The sequence below is a fragment of the Schistocerca nitens genome, chromosome 1, assembly GCF_023898315.1.
Source record: "Schistocerca nitens isolate TAMUIC-IGC-003100 chromosome 1, iqSchNite1.1, whole genome shotgun sequence".
NCBI lineage: Eukaryota > Metazoa > Arthropoda > Insecta > Orthoptera > Acrididae > Schistocerca > Schistocerca nitens.
The window spans coordinates 537,339,869-537,361,656 of NC_064614.1; the positions used below are offsets into that span (position 1 = coordinate 537,339,869).

Genomic DNA, 21,788 nt, shown 5'->3' on the forward strand with positions numbered 1-21,788 from the left:
GTCAAATATAAATGAAACCTATCGAAAGAAGCAAAGCAATTTCTTTATTTTTTTTATACACAAAACGACACCAGTGAATTCGAATATCTTAGCAAAGTAAATTCAGTGATTCTTGTTTTCGTAGGGATGAGACTGCGGCCCTTAATTCTGTCACTGAAGAAATCTTTCATAAATACTTCTTCCACTGAGGTAAAAAAACTAATAGCGCCATTTATTGGTTCTTTGATGTACTACGCCAGCACTAGGGTAAACATCAGGACTAATAAACTGAGCAGACTCCTAAAACTTTAAATTACGATACCTTTTTTCCGTGATACGATTTTGATGAAATAATGCTATACGTTGCTCAAAGCTTCATTCAAGTTACCTGTGGAACCCAGTGATGATTCGTCTCTTAGTTTTGGAGACTAGCGTGTTCAAACAGACAGACACGACAGTTTTACATAAAACTTTTTTAATCACGGTATCATTTTTCCGTCATCCGATTTTGATAAAATAAAGCCTTTATGCTGCAACAGGCTGCACTCAAGTTAACAGCAAAAACCCCACGAAATTTCGTCCAGTGGATTTGCAGATTAGTGTGATCCAACAGACAGACACGAAGGTTTCGCAGTTTTATAACTAGTATAGATCACAAGCCAGAGCTTATGATATTGGCTAATGTGTATTAAAAATTAGTGAATTCCAAGAAATGTTGAAAACCAAATGTGACAGCTGTAAAAGAATATGGGAAAGAGACATTCATGGCTATCATGTGGATGAACCAGTAACTAAACGTCGTAGGCATGATGCTGGGGTCAATTTGGAGACAAACGTTATAAGAATCTACTGCAAAATTTTGGACTCAGTGATGGGACAATTGTTAGGTGGATTCAGTAACTTGGGCTCTGTTATTTTTGGAACTTTTAAATGTACATAATTTTGATCAATATAAACATAATAACAAATTGCTATAGTCTTTTGGTTGTATTGTTCTGTTTTCCTGCTTAAGATCACAGCAGGTGGTTGTGTATATATTCGGAGAAATACGTCACAGAAGTGTTTGTGATGTATTGAATTTTATTGTTGAATGGACTTCAGACTGGATATTGTGAAATTGTAAAACTCTTTGAACTTATTCTATTAGTGTATCCAGTGCCTCACTTTTGAGAATCTTTTCAGCCACAAAAAATACAGAATGGCTTACAAACTTTGCTGTTTTCTCAACAAAAGAATCTCCTGCGGCAGCTGAGGTTTGAGTTCTGGTGACCAAAGAATTCACCAAAAAGGTAATTTCGTATTCTAAAAAAATGTTTTGCTCTTCTGTAAATGCTTACCAATGACAACGCCGCGACAAGAGACACTGGGGGTAGCCGGGCGGACGCCCTCGCCTCGCTTGAGTATGGACACGTCGCGAGGAGCCTGGCGCACAATGAGAAGCTTGCCGAAAACTAATGGACCCCTGCAGTCATTAGCATGGAACGTCAAGAACGCACTCGCGAAAGCATGTGAGTTCTTCTGGCCTGGTAGCAATCGTTTTACCTGCCTTAGAAAGCAAGAACGTGTTGACAATTCCAGCACCCCCAGTTGCTGGGAAGAGTGTACATAAAGCGCGAAGAAATCGCACAGGGAGGAGTGTGAAAGAAGTCAGACTTCTTAAAAAGTCATTTTTGGACAGTAATGAGGTTCCTTATACATCACGGTCACCAGCAAACCCTGAGACGAAGCCCAAACATGAGTCTGTCCAGGCCTCAAGAAGAGAGAGGGGTTACAAGGAAGTGTTGTATGGCTGCATTCACAACAACTTCGGAATGCAAAAAAACATCAGAAGAATGCGCCACAAAGGCTGTTGAAATCGTGAGGGAGACGCGCGTTCCCGAGGCACACAGCAGTCCACGCAATATTGGAAATTTCCACTCTGCATGGAGAGGCACGGTCATGAAACAGCGATCAATCATTGGGCGCCATTACAAATCGAGTCCGCCAATGACAACGCCGCGACAAGAGCAAAATTTCGAGGAATCGTTGAGGTATGGATGAGAGTTGAAGAGGACAGGCAACGGCCTTGCAGCAGTGGATACACCGGTTCCCGTCAGATCACCGAAGTTAAGCGCTGTCGGGCGTGGCCGGCACTTGGATGGGTGACCATCCGGGCCGCCACGGGCTGTTGCCATTTTTCGGGGTGCACTCAGCCTCATGATATCAATTGAGGAGCTACTCGACCGAATAGTAGCGGCTCCGGTCAAAGAAAACCATCATAACGACCGGAGAGCGGTGTGCTGACCACACGCCCCTCCTATCCTCATCCTTATCTGAGGATGACACGGCGGTCGGATGGTCCCGATGGGTGAATAGGACAGTCGGTGAGACAGTGCGGAAGGAAGAGGACACAGGGGCTCCTTCATACGTCGGCAACATCCACCCTCCGACACCGCCATAACGCTGCTTCAGCTACGGCAACACACGGCGACCTGTCGGCGTGGAGACCGCTGCGGGCCCCCGCTGCGAAGCCGCGGCACACCGGAAGGGCAGGCGACTCGCGCCGTACCGATGCAGCGCCTGCCGCCGACAGCACTACACGACGAATGATTACGAATAATGATTCAAAAATGGTTCAAATGGCTCTGAGCACTATGGGACTTAACATCTAAGGTCATCAGTCCCCTACAACTTAGAACTACTTAAACCTAACTAACCTAAGGACATCACATACATCCATGCCCGAGGCAGGATTTGAAGCTGCGACCGTAGCAGCAGCGCTGTTCCGGACTGAAGCGCCTAGAACCCAGAAGCGCCTCAGTAACTGAGCCGTGGCCATGCCCAGTCAAATCGGCCCTGAGATTTGTAATTTTGTTTTCTTTTGTGTAAACGTTACTGGAACAAATACATTTCTTTCATGTTTTAATCGTCTACGTAATCTGTTCCATTCATGCATCAACTCCTTAATATCATAACCGTTTGCGTTTGATTTCCTTTATTTACTGAGGTCACTTAATTATTTGCTCCCAGTGTGGGGCGATCTCATGGGTAATCTTAATGTTATGTGATGTCACGGACAATTTTTCGAGTTTTCTACATTTTTGGCGCCCAAAATGGGGCGATCTCGTTGGTTATTTGCCTATTATGTGATGTCAAAAACAAAATCCTCTCGTTCACTACACTATACTAGACCCAATGCGCAAACTTCAAGCTCCTAGTGTCTTTGCTGACCAGTGGTCGAGGCGAGTATTTTACTTCATAGGCTCTGAATTAATTGGGTTTTGCTAATAAATGCCCCGACTTCCCGTTCCGGAGCGATTCATAAATCATGTTCTGCTTCGGTTGAACCGTCCAACAAAATGGGGCTTAACACACAAAGTCTCCGGCAATACGCAATGGACAATTGTTTAAAACTCTTCCTGCGTCCTTAAATGTGCATCTGATTTGTCTCCATCCACGTTATTCCTGGCATGATAAAGATCCATCGCCCTGCGAGTGTAATAAAGCTTAATGTAATGAAGTGCTCAATCTCAGAGTAATTAACATTCCCTATAACAAATCTCATGCTTTGAATAACAAATTAACTCGTAACGAATTCAATCAAGTTCATCACAATGCCATATCCATCCATATATCCAACAAAAATTCCGTCACAGCATTAAATTTGTTGCATATATTCTGAAAATTTCAGTTACAACCACTCGGCCTGGGAAAGACTGACTGGCCTTCATAGAAATCAAACAGTAGTAAGTTGATTTCACTGTTGATAAATATGGCCTAGCCCAGTAAGCGAACATCAGTCTGAAAAGAATACAGTGCTACAACTGGCGCACTGCAACAGAATTCGTGTCTTCTATTTTTGAACAGCAAGCTTCTGCTCGTTGCTTGCAGTACGGCCTGCTGCCAGGTTGCCGTCACCGCTCGCGCCGCTAACCCCCAGACACTCAGCTCCCTGCCGAGTTGCGATTCTGCGTGGTGGTCCTTGACTTCCATCGAACATTTTACAAAAAGGTTAATACAGTGATTATGACCCACTTGCAGCTTTAATTCCATTAATCAGTAAATATTTTTACAACGCCACCCTAGAGTTATTGCCTTGCAAGAGGAAATAAACGTTCCAGTCCCATTAATGTGACCACAGCCTACGTTTGACGTCAACGTGCAATAACCACTCGTTGTTGGCAGCACTGGCAGTGGAGCATATATAAAGCGTGTGTTGGGGTGGGAGGAGAGCGGAAAACAATGCAGTCATTGTCGTAATTCAGAGACAGATCGATTTATCTGACTTCCAAAACGGCATGATCACATGTTTTGGGCCAAGGTTGAAGCATTTCCGAAAAACCGAAGTTTGTTTGTATGCCGCCGTGATTAAAGTATATCATGCATGGCAAAATGGCACTATCGAGAACCGGCGCCATTGTAACTGTGGTGCAGATGACAGGGATGGACGACGGCTCCGGAAATGGGCGCGGATGGATAGACGTGCAACTATTAAGCAATTGACCGGCCGTATGAACAAGGCGCTACCAACAGTATCTCCTCAACGACCGTTCAACGAACATTGCTGCGCTCGGGCCTCTGCAACGGGTGCTTGATTCATGCACCCATGCTGACTGCTTTTCATCAGCGACGAAGGCTGGAATTTGCATGATACTGCCGCAACTCGTCGTCCATCGAGGGACGACAGGTGGCTTTTTACAGTGAATCACGTTTCATGCTCCATTGGCGTATATTTCGTGAAACATACGAAAGCAAACATCCTGTAACAATCCACACTAGGGCCTAGGCTAGAGGAGGGAGCGTTATGGCATGGGGAATGTTTCCGTGGCGTTCTCTGGGTGGTCTCGTCATGGCACAATGAATCAACATCACTATCCATCTATCCTTGGAGACCACGGCCACCCAAACACGCAGTTAGTTTTTCCTTGGCACGATGACATCTGCCAGCAGCGCAATGCAACATGTCGCAGAACTTGCGGTGTTCATGCTTGGCTGGAAAAGCTCCAGAATGAATTTATCGTACTTCCAAGGCCATCAACCTCTCCGGACTTACACTCAATTGCGAAACTGTGGGACCACCTCGATCGGGATGTACATGCCACGGATCCTCACTGGAGTTGGCAGGGCACCACAATCCTAGTACCATCCAGAACCTCACTGGCTCTTCCTGTACTTCTTGCAGGTGGTTGTTCAGGATTTGAACAGGTGTTCACTTTACCGTGTCTGGGCAGTGTAAAAAAAGTCGGACCGTTACACGCTGATGCCCCGAGATCTGACGCGCTAGACGAGACGTGGGTGCGGGTGAGTGCATAGTTTCGAATGAGGCAGGCGGAGGGTTCACAAACGATGATGGTGTACGTGATCTCCACTCAACCTCTGGATGAGTAATATATCTAGAGAGATTTTACTGCCTCTCACACTTTTAATCAGTACGTGCCATTTCCCGACATGTTATTATATTACAAAATAAGAAAAAGATGAATTTTGAATAGATTATTAATGTGCTTTGAACAGCATTGTTTCATAGCAAGAAAGCTGTGACACAAAAACTATGAAACATAGCATTTTAGTTTTAGAAAAAAAATATTCCAATACGGCGTCTGTTCCATTTTGTCTATGATGTAAAAAGCGATCTTGCATTCCAATGATTCACATTTCCAATAACGTTTAGAAAAACCGATGTTATCGATATTCACACTTTCGACATCCAGAATATTTCGTAAACGGTTCTAATTATCGACTAGAAGTTTCTGAAAAGTGACAGTAGGCGAAGGGCAAGCTATTTTTCTGTATTTTAGAAGTAAATAGAGTTTTTTTTAATTACAGGATATACGTTTCTAACAGTATTTGAAATCTTTTTGTGAAAATAATTCAATGATATAACGAATATTGAGGTTTGCGGCGAAGCTATCAAAATAATAATTAGATAACTCTCTAACAGTACGTGCCAAGGTGCATGACAAAAGCCTGTATGTTCTCTGGTAAAGGTATAAACATCGGTGAACAGGGTCCGTCTGGTGCCAAAAACATCGCTTTGCCTTTGCGCTTTTGACAACGCGGACTGGATGAAATTCAACAAATACAGAAATTCTTTTCTTCGAAGTGACAGCTGTCGATCAGATCTGTGTAATGTTTTGTCAACATATGAATAGCACTGAAAAACACGGTGCAAATAAAGTGCTTTGATCTGCACGAAAGTATATGAAGATATTATCCAGAACACTTTCACCCTCAGACATCTGCTGACCTTTCTGTAGGTTATCTCGTGCGCATCACGAGGAGCATCTTCCACTAAAATCACACCATTTGCGAACTTCCTACTCCATTCGTAGACTTGCTGCTGTGACAAACATGCGTCACCGTACTGAACCTTCATTCGATCGATGAATTTCAATAGGTTTCACACCTTCACTACGCAAAAACCGAATAACAGAACGCTGTTCTTCCCTGGTGCAAGTCCCAAGTGGGGCGGCCATCTTTATACTGATACTGCGACAGTATGTGTACATCTGCACTATGCTGCCACCTACAGGCGATTTTGTAGGCTGTTTGTAGCACGCTTCCCAACTTACAGGATAACGGCGCCAAATTTCGATTTGTTATTACAAATTTAAGGTTTTCATTTGACTCACCCTCGTATTTATCTCTGAATTGTATACACATTCATACCTTTGAATTTAATCAGTTTTATATTAAAATCAGACGGTCAGTTTATTTGGATAAAATAGTACTGTGTTCAAAACGATATTTGCCTCTGAATTACATACAGCACATAGGAACATACGCGTTACAGGGAGACCACCACTATCCTGCATGCTATTTGGTAGGACAACGACTGCCAGTTTCCACTGTGTCTGCCAACAATAATGACGGCGACTCTAGCGGTGTAGCATCAGCGACAAGCTATTGCAGCGAGTCTTCTGACTTTAATAACACTCCACCATACCTTGTCAGTAGGCAAAAATGTGGTTACTAAACATTAGCCAACAAGTGCTTTCTCGTTGTTGATACAGCATTGCGTTTTGGGTTTTCCGCATTAGCGAGGAACAAGACCTTCGAGGTATCCAATCAATAAAACTCAATCTCTGCAACGGGGAACAGATAAGCATACTCTGCATCTATTTGCAACAATTTTGTAGTAAAAAGTTTTTCACTCTTTAAGGCGCTTAATAATATGTGCGGTGGCCGAGCGGTTCTAAGCGATTCAGTCTGGACCGCGCGACCGCTACGGTCGCAGGTTCGAATCCTGCCTCGGGCATGGATGTTGTAAGACGTATGCTTTGCCGGCGATGGGCGAGGCATGACAGAATCTCTGACCAGAGAGAAGTTTGTCTTTAGTTGTTGCTTGTCTCTTGTCTGCGCTTGTCTGCGCGAGTCGACAGTAGCGAGTCGGTAGTAGTCTGGTGTAGTCTGCGTGAGTCGGCGGGAGTCGGCATGTGTCGGCTGTGTGCTCTGCTCGCGACTCTGGTCAGGATTCTGGAGGATGAGTATTGTTGTAGAAGGTAAAGAAGCAGCCTTGCGCATATTTAATAATGTATGTTAATTGTAATTTAATCTGTTCAAAAAAATGCCCCAATAATAATTTTTATAATATAAAGCAACTCTTTTAAAGAAAAGCATTCATTTCAATTTAAAGAATTTCCAATGCATTATCATTGCATCCAAGAATCAAAAAAAATATTCGCCAGCATTGCACGAAGCTGTGTCGAAAAATGACTAAGAGCAGATATAATTGCAGTTTTATTGAGGTAAGAATTTTTGCTTTTTTTATTCAGAATACAGGGCCGAAAGGCAGCGCTGCTGTCCTCATAAAATTCATCAGGTTACAAAACTTTTTTATTATTTTGGTGTTTAGGAATTTTTCTGTTTCGAACTTGACATTAAATGAGAATAGAATTTTTGTGGTAACATTAAATGTGAATGCATTTCTGCACACAGACTATAAATGGGAGCCAATTTTGTTCAGAGGTTACAATATTAAAAAATTTATTTAATTATTATTTTGTGGGGAGTTTACACTTGGCTCCATTTTCATTGTTATTTAACATTTTTCGTGTGGGGAGGTTAACTTGGCACATTTTCATTTTTTATTTAACATATTTTGTGGGGAGGTTACAATGTGTGTGATGTCCTTAGGTTAGTTAGGTTTAAGTAGTTCTAAGTTCTAGGGGACTGATGACCTGAGATGTTAAGCCACATAGTGGTCAGAGCCATTTGAACCAGTAATCTGTGCCTGTCTTACAAACAGCAACACTTGTCAATAATTGACCGTCTCTGTGATTAGACAGCGCCTATCTGGACACTGCACGCTGCATTCTGTTATGCAGAAGTAATACTAACTCTTCACTTCGGCCTATCTTTTCAGTTCTTTTGTGGAATGGAATACGTTCCCTTGCCCTGTATTCCCAAGATCCAATACCTGCTGTGGAATCCCACACAACAGTTGCATGAATTGTTTCCAGATCTGTGAAATGTACAATTTGTGGGTATCTATTTCAACTGGTGGAATGTTTTCTTCTGCAATTGGGACTTTCCTTTTATTTTTCACAGCCATTGCAAACTTCAAACAATAATCACTGCTCTGCAAAGCTCCTACCTTGTTTCAACTACTATCAAGGTCAACCAACCACCCAGTTTCAGCTACTTTGCAGTGTCGTCATCCAAAAGACACATGCAGATCACCGTAAATAATAAACTTCTTAGGATTTTTGGTAGGGAAGTGAACAGGAGAATGCTGAGCCCATATGCGAATAAGGTAGCACAGACACTTCAGTATTTATTAAATGAACATTTTTATTTACAGTATTTGCAATATATACGAATGAAAAAGATAAATACATAACTCTTTTTATTATTTGATGTAACTGTTCCAAACTCTGACAGTTCAATAGTAATGTGGATCACTGGCTATCAGTACAATGATCGGATTATTATCAGATTAGTAGCATCGTGATAGATCCATCTGTTCTCAGATCTGGGGCCCAGCCCGGTGTGCGGTGACTTCAAAAAATGCGGGACGTGTTATATTCACCTGCACTGAGTCGAAGAAATGATGGTGTCCTCTGGTGGCGAACCTGGTGACGGTGAGCTCTGAGAGAGCGAGGCCCGGCGACGGCGTGTTGGAGGGCTGTTTGAAACCTCGTCTTCTGCAGCAATATGTGCGGTGTGTGGCGTACCATGTACAGTCGCCAACATAACATCTACACCGCGGAAAACAAATTTTTATACAAAAACATTATTCCATATACATTTACACACAGAAAAAACTCTTTTTTGGTGTAGTTTTAATAACAACCAGCACAGTTTTTAACTTATAATTTAAATCTGCTTCAGAAGCATCTAATTCTTTTTACAAGAATAATTGACCGTGAACCATAGCTTGATGATCTTACAGGGCGAAATGCTCGGTTTACTGTAACCTGATACACAGCCACGTCAACATCAATTCTACCTCACCAGCAAAAATTACGTTGTCAACAAAAAATATGCCTCAACAGCAAAAATTACCACCACCTTGGATCTTTATGTGATCTATATAAGAAGTGTTGATAGCCACGACTAGTCAGTATTCTGTGGTAATGAAAACTGTCAACATGGCTTCCTCCAAAGTTCTAAACATTCCTCAGCTATTAGGGAGGAAGACAAGACCAACGAATAAAAGCTTGGGTTTGTGGTTATTATTAGAGAACCTGGACCATCTTGTTAATGACACTGGTAACATTAAATTACACCGAAACTATTATGTTCCTTGGTAAGAAGAATTTAAATGTGCTTGTACCAATTATAGAACCATATTGTGACAACATTATGGTAGTCAAAATCTGCGATCAAGTGGGCTACCAAGAACAGTTAGAGAATGGATAGTCTGTATGCTAAAGAAGAAAACGTGTTGTATGCTTAACAATTATCTACATGGTAAATTCTCGACGTTCATATTTGCGAGTCACCACTCCTACGCAGGAGTCACAATGTGGCAGAAAGAGACTTATTGTAAAAGAAATCGGCAAGGAAGCACTGGAAACCATTTCAAGGAAATATAAAAATCCTGTGGCTGTATTATACAGAATGGAAATGGTTGATGTTGGAATACCTGTATTAATGGACGAACTGCACGACATAATGCAGCAGCTATGTATAGATGACTGTTATCTTGAGGACCTGAATGTAAGAAAAGAATATGCTGGGGATTTTATCTACCTAACATCAGACATTGACTTCTGTTTCAAGGAGACTACCAAGGAAACAGCAATATGTTTCTAAATGATGATAAGGGCGTTGGAATCATCTATTTAATGTAGATGGTCTCCATTTGTAGGGCAAAGATATATAACAAATTTACATGTCAGATCATAAGTCCAGGAGCGAACAATTATATCGGTAACCATCTTCTCGTGTTTATTAAGTGTCCAGACATGCAACTACAAGATACTTTTATATCTTCCTTGGGTAAAGGACATGGTATTACCAGACTGAAAGTTACAATGTAAACTACAGAACGGATGGTGTATTTGATCATATGGAAGAAAGTTAAAGTGTATTAAATGCCACAAAACAGTATTTACAGTGTCTTCTGCTGTACTCTGTGCCAACTGCCTATATATGACATAAATTATCAGATAGCTTACGGAACAGTTGCCTTGTTGTGTATAACAGCGTTCTGCAATTTGTCTGCTAAGTCAATAAGAATACAGCAAAAGTTGACTGGCATACAAGTAACCATTTGAGACAATCAAGGCCACGAAAACGGTATAAACTATGTTCTGTTTGCTACAGTTTTAATTATTTACCTGTGAACTGTGCGGAAATTTTTAACATAGGCTCCAACAATGTCGACATAAGTATTATACAAAAGTGTTATATTAAAGCTGTAGAAACATATTTTTCTCACTTTAGAACATTGTTCTCCACGATACTGACAAATATAGATATTTCTGAATTGGGTCTAGTTCCCACAAATAATGTTATCCCACAGGTCAAAAGAAAAAAGAGTACATGTATAATAGAGGCATACACCATTCTGCGTTAAAAACTGACAAACAGAGGTATCATAAAGGAAGGACATAAATTGCTGTTGGAAAAAGGAAAAGCCACTGCACATATGAAAGCAGGGTTTACCTTTTACTTTAAATACAGTGTATGGAAAAATCTGGGTATAATGGGGAATACAGGATATCGTAAATATCACTGGAGAATGGTCACACTCTGGAGTACACGAGAAATCTGTTTATAAACATCAATTCTCATTTTGATCTGCTTAAAAAGGATAGTTTCATGGAATGTAAATATGGTGGTCTGGATGTTATACAACTAGCAACATAAAAGCCATATTTGCAGAGTTTAAAACTATTAGAATAACTGCTTTTAACAGTACTTAGTTTGAAAAAATTGTAAACTTAAATTTCTATACAGGAATTCTGCAAGATTTCGGAGCAGAAGAATTTCCAATGTACACCCAAGATGACATAGAAGATATAATGCTTTAACAATAGTGCAACGCAACAAATAAAAGGTAAAATTAAAATTCCCATATGCTCTCAGCTAGAAGAATTGCAAGAGGGAGCGGAGCTAATCGTTAAATCCATAAAACAAATAGCTTAGAGAAAAAATTAGATGCATATTAAAATTCGAGAATTCTTTGTATTTGCAAATTACTGGTTGGAAAAAGAATTAGTTGATTCTGTTGTATATTTTAACTATAAGTCATATAAGATTAAGCTGCAAACATTATGGATTGGGGAACATAAAGTGTAGGTGATCATCTTCATGACCACCGGAATGCATCTTCAGGTGAAAGTGTTCTGGATAGCACCTTGACATACCACTTACGCACCATGTCAATGAATCAACAAGCATCCATAAACCTGTATAAAGACAGACATAATCCAGCATCATTTGATGCTCATAGACTACATTTGCATTACTTTTAATTCGTAAAACAACTTCATAGTGCGAAAAAGCACCTGAGACCTGTCGCGTTATAGTTTTCAGTGTATTACAGAAATCATCACATTCCCTTTGTCTTTCTCAGGGCTGATTCATGCGCCGCAAGTTGCTCCTACTGCCCACTTTTCCACCTGCAGATGTTGGACGCAATTTGGTACTGTAGATAAACGCCGAGCAAATGGTGAGTTTAGTGTCACAATACTGTAGTCACCGTTCTCCCACTTAGTCAAACTGAAGTTTTTTGTGCATTTGTTAAAATAATCCACGACATTTCATTTACCTATTAAGTAAAATAATATGAATTATTTTAATAAAAGCACAAAATGCTTCAGATGCTCCAAACGGGGAAACAGTCACTTATACCACACCACTATCAGGAACCAATAAATAGGTTTTATTCCATTGTAACGTCTTCATGGAATAAGTTATTTGCAGACTGGGTTCAGAAGCACAAGACATAAATTGCAGTATAAAAAAAATACAGTGTACAAGAACATCTCTACAAACGCACAAAATATTTTTGATCAAATTAAATTATCAAAACGATTCCTAGCAAGTCCGATACGCACCTGTATGAATAGGCAGCAGCGAAAATCAGGTTGAAGTGTTTCCCCTGAAACTGGGTACAGACTTCTATCGTGTCTCTTCAGATCTCCCTTTGCCCCCGATGGTGCTGCCTCATACACTGTGTCTGAGATCTCCAAAGAGATCAGGACAACTCGTAGGTCATCTAACAACGCCTTCAGGTCACATCCATCACTCCGGGTACGTTTTGTCCAATACTTTAATGCAGAAGAAGATGCTCAGCACTAGTATCATTCTACAGACATATATTCAGACATTTGATGAAGGGTATGCGTCATCAAGGCTCAGTCAGAGGAAGGAGAGAAATATTTCACTTTGGAATAGTGGGGATTTAGTTTTCTAAATTTGTTCTTACAAGCTGTTGCACGCACCACTGCTTCAATACTTCAATCATACATTCCAGCATAACCTTCTCAGATCACTGTGCACTCTGCAATACATTTGCTAATAACAATTTAATGAAGCTGAGATGCATTTATGGATGCAGAACTATTTAATTTGCAGTGTGATTTCAGTGTTACGTCATTCTCAAGCATAAATCGTTGATGGCATGTCATGGCACAGATATAAGTTGTAGGTAACGGTACTTGTAAATGGGAGTGATCAGTACCTCTTTCCAATCGCTTGGAGCTCTTCGTATCTTCAGCGACTCAAGATAAACTGCCGTTAGAAGGGGAGCAATTATTTTCGCATCATACTAGTCTCTCATTTGGTAGTTTCCTTTCCTCTGCTGAACTATTTTAGTTGAGTTTTCTGTTCTACAATCGCTTACCTCAGTAACTATCATTTGACCGTTCGTGTGATGATTGAAAGCCACAACGAAGCAATTTTGGAAAACAGAATTCAGAACGTCCCCGTTTCCTCTGTCAATTTTCGTTTCGGTCCAAGGATGATCACCAGCGACTCTATAGATTATTTCCGCTCGTTTAGTGACTTTACCCAACACCAAAACCGCTAAGGATTTTTCAAAAGATGACGCCAAAATTTTACTTCTTAGTTGTTTGCACGCTTCTTGTATTCTTCTTCTTAGGCTCATTACTGTGTATTTCACCTTTCATTTGTCAAAAAGAGTTTGACCTCGTTTACATCAGGGACGAAACTCTTTTTGTTTTCATAGCAATGTTCGATTACAACGACTGAACAACGCTAGGTCTTGCCCATCTATAACAGCCTTGCTCGGCATATACTTACCCCAGGCGAAATGCGCAACACTTTTGAATTTTATTCCTTGATACTCCATATCTTCGTCCCCTGATTTGAATGTCTGATGTTTATTCGAATAATCTGAAAACTGTTTCCTGTTACACTTGCTAAGAAAAGTATTTTGTTACCTTCCGTAACAATTCTTTTAATAACTATAGCTATTGTTGGTATAATAAGCGTTATGATACGTGGTAACTGAATTGAAAAAGTTCTTGTCTATGGATTACTAAGAGATCTAAGATGTTGCCTTCAAGAGTCGATTCTCAACTTTCTGAAGGTAATTTTTATGAAAGAGTATCAAAACAGTGTCACTCGAATCCCTGTCCCTGGCGCCTGTTTTAATCACGTAACTCTCCCATTCTGAAGTTCGCGGGTTGCAATGTCCCCCAGCTACAAAAGAATAATTAGGAAATTTTACGCACATTATTCCCTACGTTTTCTCTGAAGCGTTCTGTCACTACACACCTGAGACAAGTGATCTATAAAATCATCCGAGCACCCTCTGTTAAAGCATAAAAATACTTATTTGTTCCTTTAAAAAGAAGATAATAAAAAATTGTTTACTGCGAATGGGTGCTCTCAAATGGCAATACAGCATACCTAAAGGTTCTCCGTACATTGAAGAAAATTATCAGAATACCTCGTCGCTACTCTCGCCATTGCTGGACAAGTATCATTAGGAGGATAGCAACGGTGTTGGTGGTGGTGTTGAGTCTGTAAACCTTCAGAATGAGTGTCTCATGCACGTTCAGTGGACTTCTAATCTCCCACTGACATGGTCTCACATATCTATGTATGTAAACAACCAGAACGGTTAAGCCACATCCGAAGTGGGTTATAGTCAGTGGTGGGTTTGCAAACCTATGGGTGGAAGCGAATGTGACTATTGATCGTGCAGCTGTCCCCATATGCTCTATAAACAGATACGAAGCTAGGGCATAACCACCTATGGCAAGTAACATACATCCACAGGCGACAACATCGGCAAGCCCCTGCATAACAGCAACATTGACTGGATATGACGTCTGCTATTAAAGCTGACCGACAGGCGACAGCAGGGAAACCGACAAGTCCGCACACTACGCACAAACAAACGGACGACATTACCCTACACTGTGAATCTGATATATGACCTATCGGACACAAAACGATGATGTAACTGTTACAAGTTTGCTGACGCTGACCGAACAATCAAGACCGGCACCTAGCGGCAGCCCCCAAATAACACCACAGCACAACGGCGAAGGTATCGACCTGCATGATACCCACTCATAACAAAGCCTACCTTTGCATGACCTGTCGCAGGCAGCAAGAAAACCGCTACTGCTCTTAAAACCAGACCAACTATCGCACAGGCTTTTTTCCCTTGGCTCTTGCTTTGGCACTTTTTTTCCTCTGCCTCTCAAATCGCTACCCTTAGTTCAACTTTCGACCCAATCTATCTCCAGATGAGCGTGTATTAATGGTTAACCTTAACCAGACGTACGCAAGCAACGCAGGACCCACATCCTGCGACACCTCAATTTAGTGAAAACTAACCATTCTGCAGAAATGGCAGCAGACCTTTTGTATTGGCCATTATGCCGGTGAGGGCGTGGAGGAGCTCCACCCCTCATGAAAAAAAAACGGAGGTTTACCGATTGTTAATAGTACGTCTGAGCTAGCACAGCATGTTTCATATGTTGGGCCTTCGGCTGATCTTCCAGCGAAGTACAGACAAACTCATATGATGAGTAAGCTGCTGTGGACTTTGGGAGCTTCAGCGTTGGGTGAATAATGGAGGCCCTCAGGGAGATGGTTGGAATGTCAGAAAGGAAGATCAAAAATCAAATGGCTCTGAGCACTATGGGACTTAACTCCTGAGGTCATCAGTCCCCTAGAACTTAGAACTACTTAAACCTAACTAACCTAAGGACATCACACACATCCATGCCCGAGGCAGGATTCGAACCTGCGACCGTAGCGGTAGCGCGGTTCCAGACTGTAGCGCCTAGAACCGCTCGGCCACCTTGGCCGGCGAAGAAAGATCAGTGTGCGCTCTGTACGTCCACTAAGACACTTACTATGAGATGTGGAGGAGCCTCTGACGGCAGCTATGAACACGGTGGGTACACACGGCTACAAATCGTAACTTAGTCGACACGAAAGACGCCTACCACTAAATCTTAAAATCCAAATTGAATAGACAGGGTGTTACAAGAAGGTTCGGCCAAACTATCAGGAAACATTCCTCACACACAAAGAAAGAAAATATGTTATGTGGACATGTGTCCGGAAAAGCTTACTTTCCATGTTAGAGCTCATTTTATTATTTCTCTTCAAATCACATTAATCATGGAATGGAAACACACAGCAACAGAACGTACCAGCGTGAGTTCAAACATTTTGTTACAGGAAATGTTCAAAATGTCCTCCGTTAGCGAGGATACATGCATCCACCCTCCGTCGCATGGAATCCCTGATGCGCTGATGCTGCCCTGGAGAATGGCGTATTGTATCACAGCCGTCCATAATACGAGCACGAAGAGTCTCTACGTTTGGTACCGGGGTTGCGTAGACAAGAGCTTTCAAATGTCCCTATAAATGAAAGTCAAGAGGGTTGAGGTCAGGAGAGCGTGGAGGCCATGGAATTGGTCGGCCTCTACCAATCCATCGGTCACCGAATCTGTTGTTGAGAAGAATACGAACACTTCGACTGAAATGTGCAGGAGTTCCATCGTGCATGAACCACATGTTGTGTCGTACTTGTAAAGGCACATGTTCTAGCAGCACAGGTAGAGTATCCCGTATGAAATCATGATAACGTGCTCCATTAAGCGTAGGTGGAAGAACATGGGGCCCAATCAAGACATCACCAACAATGCCTGCCCAAAAGTTCACAGAAAATCTGTGTTGATGACGTGATTGCACAATTGCGTGCGGATTCTCGTCAGCCCACACATGTTGATTGTGAAAATTTACAATTTGATCACGTTGGAATGAAGCCTCGCCCGTAAAGAGAACATTTGCACTGAAATGAGGATTGACACATTGTTGGATGAATCATTCCCAGAAGTGTACCCGTGGAGGCCAATCAGCTGCTGATACTGCCTGCACACGCTGTACATGGTACGGAAACAACTGGTTCTCCCGTAGCACTCTCCATACAGTGACGTGGTCAACGTTACCTTGTACAGCAACAACTTCTCTGACGCTGACATTAGGGTTATCGTCAACTGCACGAAGAATTGCCTCGTCGATTGCAGGTGTCCTCGTCGTTCTAGGTCTTCCCCAGTCACGAGTCATAGGCTGGAATGTTCCGTGCTCCCTAAGAAACCGATCAATTGCTTCAAACGTCTTCCTGTCGGGACAGCTTCGTTCTGGAAATCTGTCTCGATACAAACGTACCGCGCCACGGCTATTGCCCCGTGCTAATCCATACATCGAATTGGAATCTGCCAACTGCGCATTTGTAAACGTTGCACTGACTGCAAAACCACGTTCGTGATGAACACTAACCTGTTGATGCTACGTACTGATGTGCTTGATGCTAGTACTGTAGAGCAATGAGTCGCATGTCAACACAAGCACCGAAGTCAACATTACCTTCCTTCAATTGGGCCAACTGGCGGTGAATCGAGGAAGTACAGTACATACTGACGAAACTAAAATGAGCTCTAACATGGAAATTAAGCGTTTCCGGACACATGTCCACATAACATCTTTTCTTTATTTGTTTGTGAGGAATGTTTCCTGAAAGTTTGGCCGTACCTTTTTGTAACACCCTGTATAACACAAGGATAGTCTGGACGTCAATGATGGCATTGTATTTATTGCGGTAGAGATTCTGAACGTTAAATAATGTGGGCGAAGGAGAGCAAGAAAGGTGGCCAATACATTGTAATATTTTAGGAGCTGCAGTGGCAGAAAACAATGAAGGAAACTTACCGCGCACGAGTTTCCTGATCAGTATGTGGTGATAGGGAGAGAGTCAGTCTTGTTAAATATAATGTCGAAAAAAAAAACTAGTATACCTCTAAAGGTGACGTCGATTTTGATTCGATGACGGCATATGCCACTTGGGGGATAACAGATGCACTCATAATGATTTAAAAGTCGTACACCAACAGATAGCTTAGTGTTGTAGCTACCAGAGCGCCATCTGTGTCTACCCTTCAATAGGAAATGCTCACATCCAGAAGGCACACACAGTCGAATGCGCGATGCATGCGAGGATGGACCACAATGCGAACGCGGCCGATCGCTGTCCGGCGGCGCTTGCCCTGCGGGCGGCCCAATCTACCGCTCTACTAATGATGGATCAGGCTTTCACTCGAAAACCACCACTGTTGACGACACAAGCATCGAACAGTGTACATTGTAGCAGGACAAGAACAGGATACGACAGAGGTCCTGGTCCCCGGCCGCGGTCGGTAATCCCGCGTCCTCCACGACAACAATCAAGATGTGGCAACAGGCACAGCTCCATGAGTAGGACAGTTACTATACACGACCACGATCCACCCCCTCCCGTTCCCCCTCTATCCATTGAATGTTGAAGACACGCAGTAACTAGTCGCCAATGACTAACAAATAACAAATGAAAACCGACGACGACGAGACCAACTTGCCAGAGATAGAGCCCCCAGACGTGCCAAACTGACTCGGACGCATCCCACTACTTGGAAATCAACACCGATCTTGATGGAAACGACGATGATAAGCAACCGTATCAAATTGTGCGTCTTAGGCGCTGGGGCCGTAAACGAAAGTATTCACTCCCGACAGAAGACATTGAGAAGAGACAGATGACTGTCCCAAAATCGAATTCGTATGAGTCACTCCAGAACGAGATTACACACATAGAAGTTACCGCTTCGCCTGTCACCGATGGGAACACTCAAACATCTGCCCCAGGACCTCTGAAAGCTTCAAATCCTTCAGCTGAAAATACCGCCTGTCACGATTCAGTACACAGGACGTTACCTGACGTTAAATCAGGAAATCAAAAAGCATCTCACTGATCCCATCAAAGTGGTATATAAAGGTGACCGTTAACACTTTGATTCTAGTTCTAACCAGTGTAGCGGCCTCTGGTTCTTCCAAGGGGCGAAAATACCTTTTTTAACATATAGGCCATCGACAGAGAAGAACTTGAAAGTTGTTGTTGTTGTTGTGGTCTTCAGTTCTGAGACTGGTTTGATGCAGCTCTCCATGCTACTCTATCCTGTGCAAGCTTCTTCATCTCCCAGTACCTACTGCAACCTACATCCTTCTCAATCTGCGTAGTGTATTGATCTCTTGGTATCCCTCTACGATTTTTACCCTCCACGCTGCCCTCCAATGCTAAATTTGTGATCCCTTGATGCCTTAAAACATGTCCTACCAACCGATCCCTTCTTCTAGTCAAGTTGTGCCACAAACTTCTCTTCTCCCCAATCCTATTCAATACCTCCTCATTAGTTACATGATCTACCCACCTTATCTTCAGCATTCTTCTGTAGCACCACATTTCGAAAGCTTCTATTCTCTTCTTGTCCAAACTGGTTATCGTCCATGTTTCACTTCCATACATGGCTACACTCCATATAAATACTTTCAGAAACGACTTCCTGACACTTAAATCTATACTCGATGTTAACAAATTTCTCTTCTTCAGAAACGATTTCCTTGCCATTGCCAGTCTACATTTTATATCCTCTCCACTTCGACCATCATCAGTTATTTTGCTCCCTAAATAGCAAAACTCCTTTACTACTTTAAGTGTCTCATTTCCTAATCTAATCCCCTCAGCATCACCCGACTTAATTCGACTACATTCCATTATCCTCGTTTTGCTTTTGTTAATGTTGAAAGTAGTCATCAAATACGTACCAGGTGAGATATCAACAAAATATATCGAACTGGAACTCCAAACACTAGGATTTCATCAAGCCTCCGTTTATCAATTCAAGTAGAGGGATGAAACCACTGACAAACTAACAAACAAACCGATGTACTGTGTTACCCTTCCTGCAGGACCAACCAGTGACTCTATCTGTGATGATCGTCACTTGTTAAACACTAAGGTGCATATTGAAACTTACTGGCCAAAAGAGGGACCGGCGCAGTGTAAACACTGCCAGCATTTCTTTCACGCTGTGTAAAATGCACTACTCACCACCTGTCAAAGAATTGCGCCAAGGCACAAAAACCAAAGTGTGTGAACTGTGAAGGAGAGCATCCGGCCACTTGGAGGGGTTGGGGGGGGGGGGGGGGGGGGGGAAGCAACGTTTCAACGAGCCCTGAAGCCTTACACAGTCCACAGGCAATCTGCACTGGCACATGAGCAATAATCCGCCAACAAGAAACCAGAACTGGAGGATTTCATCGACAGATACAAAGTGGACATCCTCTTCCTCACGGAGACACACCTGCGTTCTGTATAGTCATACAAACTTAAGAACGTGGTAGGGTACCAGACAGATCGACCCAGTGGCCTGGGGAGAGGTATGGCCATCTTCATCAACAAACATAACACACGTTCCAGTCACTCTCCCACTGCTTATTTCCCTTGAGGCAACGGCGCTAAATATATCGACTTCTTATAGCGTCATTACACTGATTTCACGCTACTTAAGTCCAGACAGACAGTTCGAGAACAGGACTTTATATTCGACGCCTTCGGCAAGGTCCTCCTGTGTGGTACCCTCAATATCTAACACTACACTTGGAATTTCCGATGTAACAACCCTCGAGATGAGAGGCTGCACGATGACTTCGAGGGAAGCCTGGAGGCACTCACGCATGGACCTGAAGATGCAACGCACATTCCAGCAAACTGTAACTCCTCAATGTAGCTATGTTCAAGAATATCCGTATTGATCTCCAGTTTGTCACCATTGAGGACTTATCATCCGATCACAACCCCATCGTGTATAGCATTAGCGAGGCATTGGACCACTTCCGCCACATAGCAACTACCATCATCAACTGGCTTGAGTTCAGTTTCTGGCTGAACAACAATGTTCGACCGACAAAGACGTCTCAACCCCTGCTTCCATCGATGACACCCTTTCAACAGTGATTGGCAAGATCAAAAGAACATTTCGACAGGCGTCGCTCAGAAAGACACACACTCTAAACCAGTATGAAACCATTTCCCCGCTATCTCAGGACCTCAAGTCTCTCAAAGACAGAGCTCGCAGGCAGTGTCAAAGAATCCATAACCCTGAAGACTGCAGAGAAATGAAGAGACTGGCATGCGAACTCCACTTCGAGCTCTTGAACACAGGCAGGAATTGTAGGAAGACGAAATGGAGACCCTCATACTTAAGTCTCGCAATGAGTGGCACCTTGTCTGATCGTTACACGGTTCTAGGCGCTTCAGTCTGGAACCTCGCGATCGCTACGGTCGCAGGTTCGAATCCTGCCTCGGGCATGGATGTGTGTGATGTCCTTAGGTTAGGTTTAAGTAGTTCTAAGTTCTAGAGTACTGATGACCTCAGATGTTAAGTCCCATAGTGCTCAGAGCCATTTGAACCAATTTGATCGTTACGCCAAACTCGACCACCGAAGCTAGCTATCCAAGGCCCAAACGGCGCCGGCCGAGGTGGCCGAGCGGTTCTAGGCGCTACAGTCTGGAACCGCGCGACCGCTACGGTCGCAGGTTCGAATCCTGCCTCGGGCATGGATGTGTGAGATGTCCTTAGGTTAGTTAGTTTTAAGTAGTTCTATGTTCTAGGGGATTGATGACCTCAGAAGTGAAGTCCCATAGTGCTCAGAGCCATTTGAACCATTTTTGAACCCAAACGGTCAATACTATGATCCTATGGACCGGGCAGAAGTTTTTGGAGCAACATGTGAGGCTCAGAACACTTTGCACTTGGATGATGACGACGACTTTGTGGCTCTGACTAAACATCCAGTACTTGCATTCCGAGAGGAAGTTCGATACCGGCCACTGTAGCCGAGCGGTTCTAGGCACTTCAGTCCAGAGCCGCACTGCTGCTATGGTCGCAGGTTCGAATCTTGGCTCGGGCATGGATGTGTGTGATGTCCTTAGGTTAGTTAGGTTTAAGTAGTTCTAAGTCTAGGGGACTGATGAGCTCAGATGTTAAGTCCCATAGTGCTTAGAGCCG

General features: G+C 42.8%; 1 pseudogene; it reads left to right on the top strand.

Annotated features, from left to right (window-relative positions):
• Positions 1-2,034: 2,034 nt before the first annotated feature.
• LOC126210438 (5S ribosomal RNA) lies at positions 2,035-2,152 on the top strand (annotated as a pseudogene).
• The last annotated feature ends 19,636 nt before the right edge of the window (positions 2,153-21,788 follow it).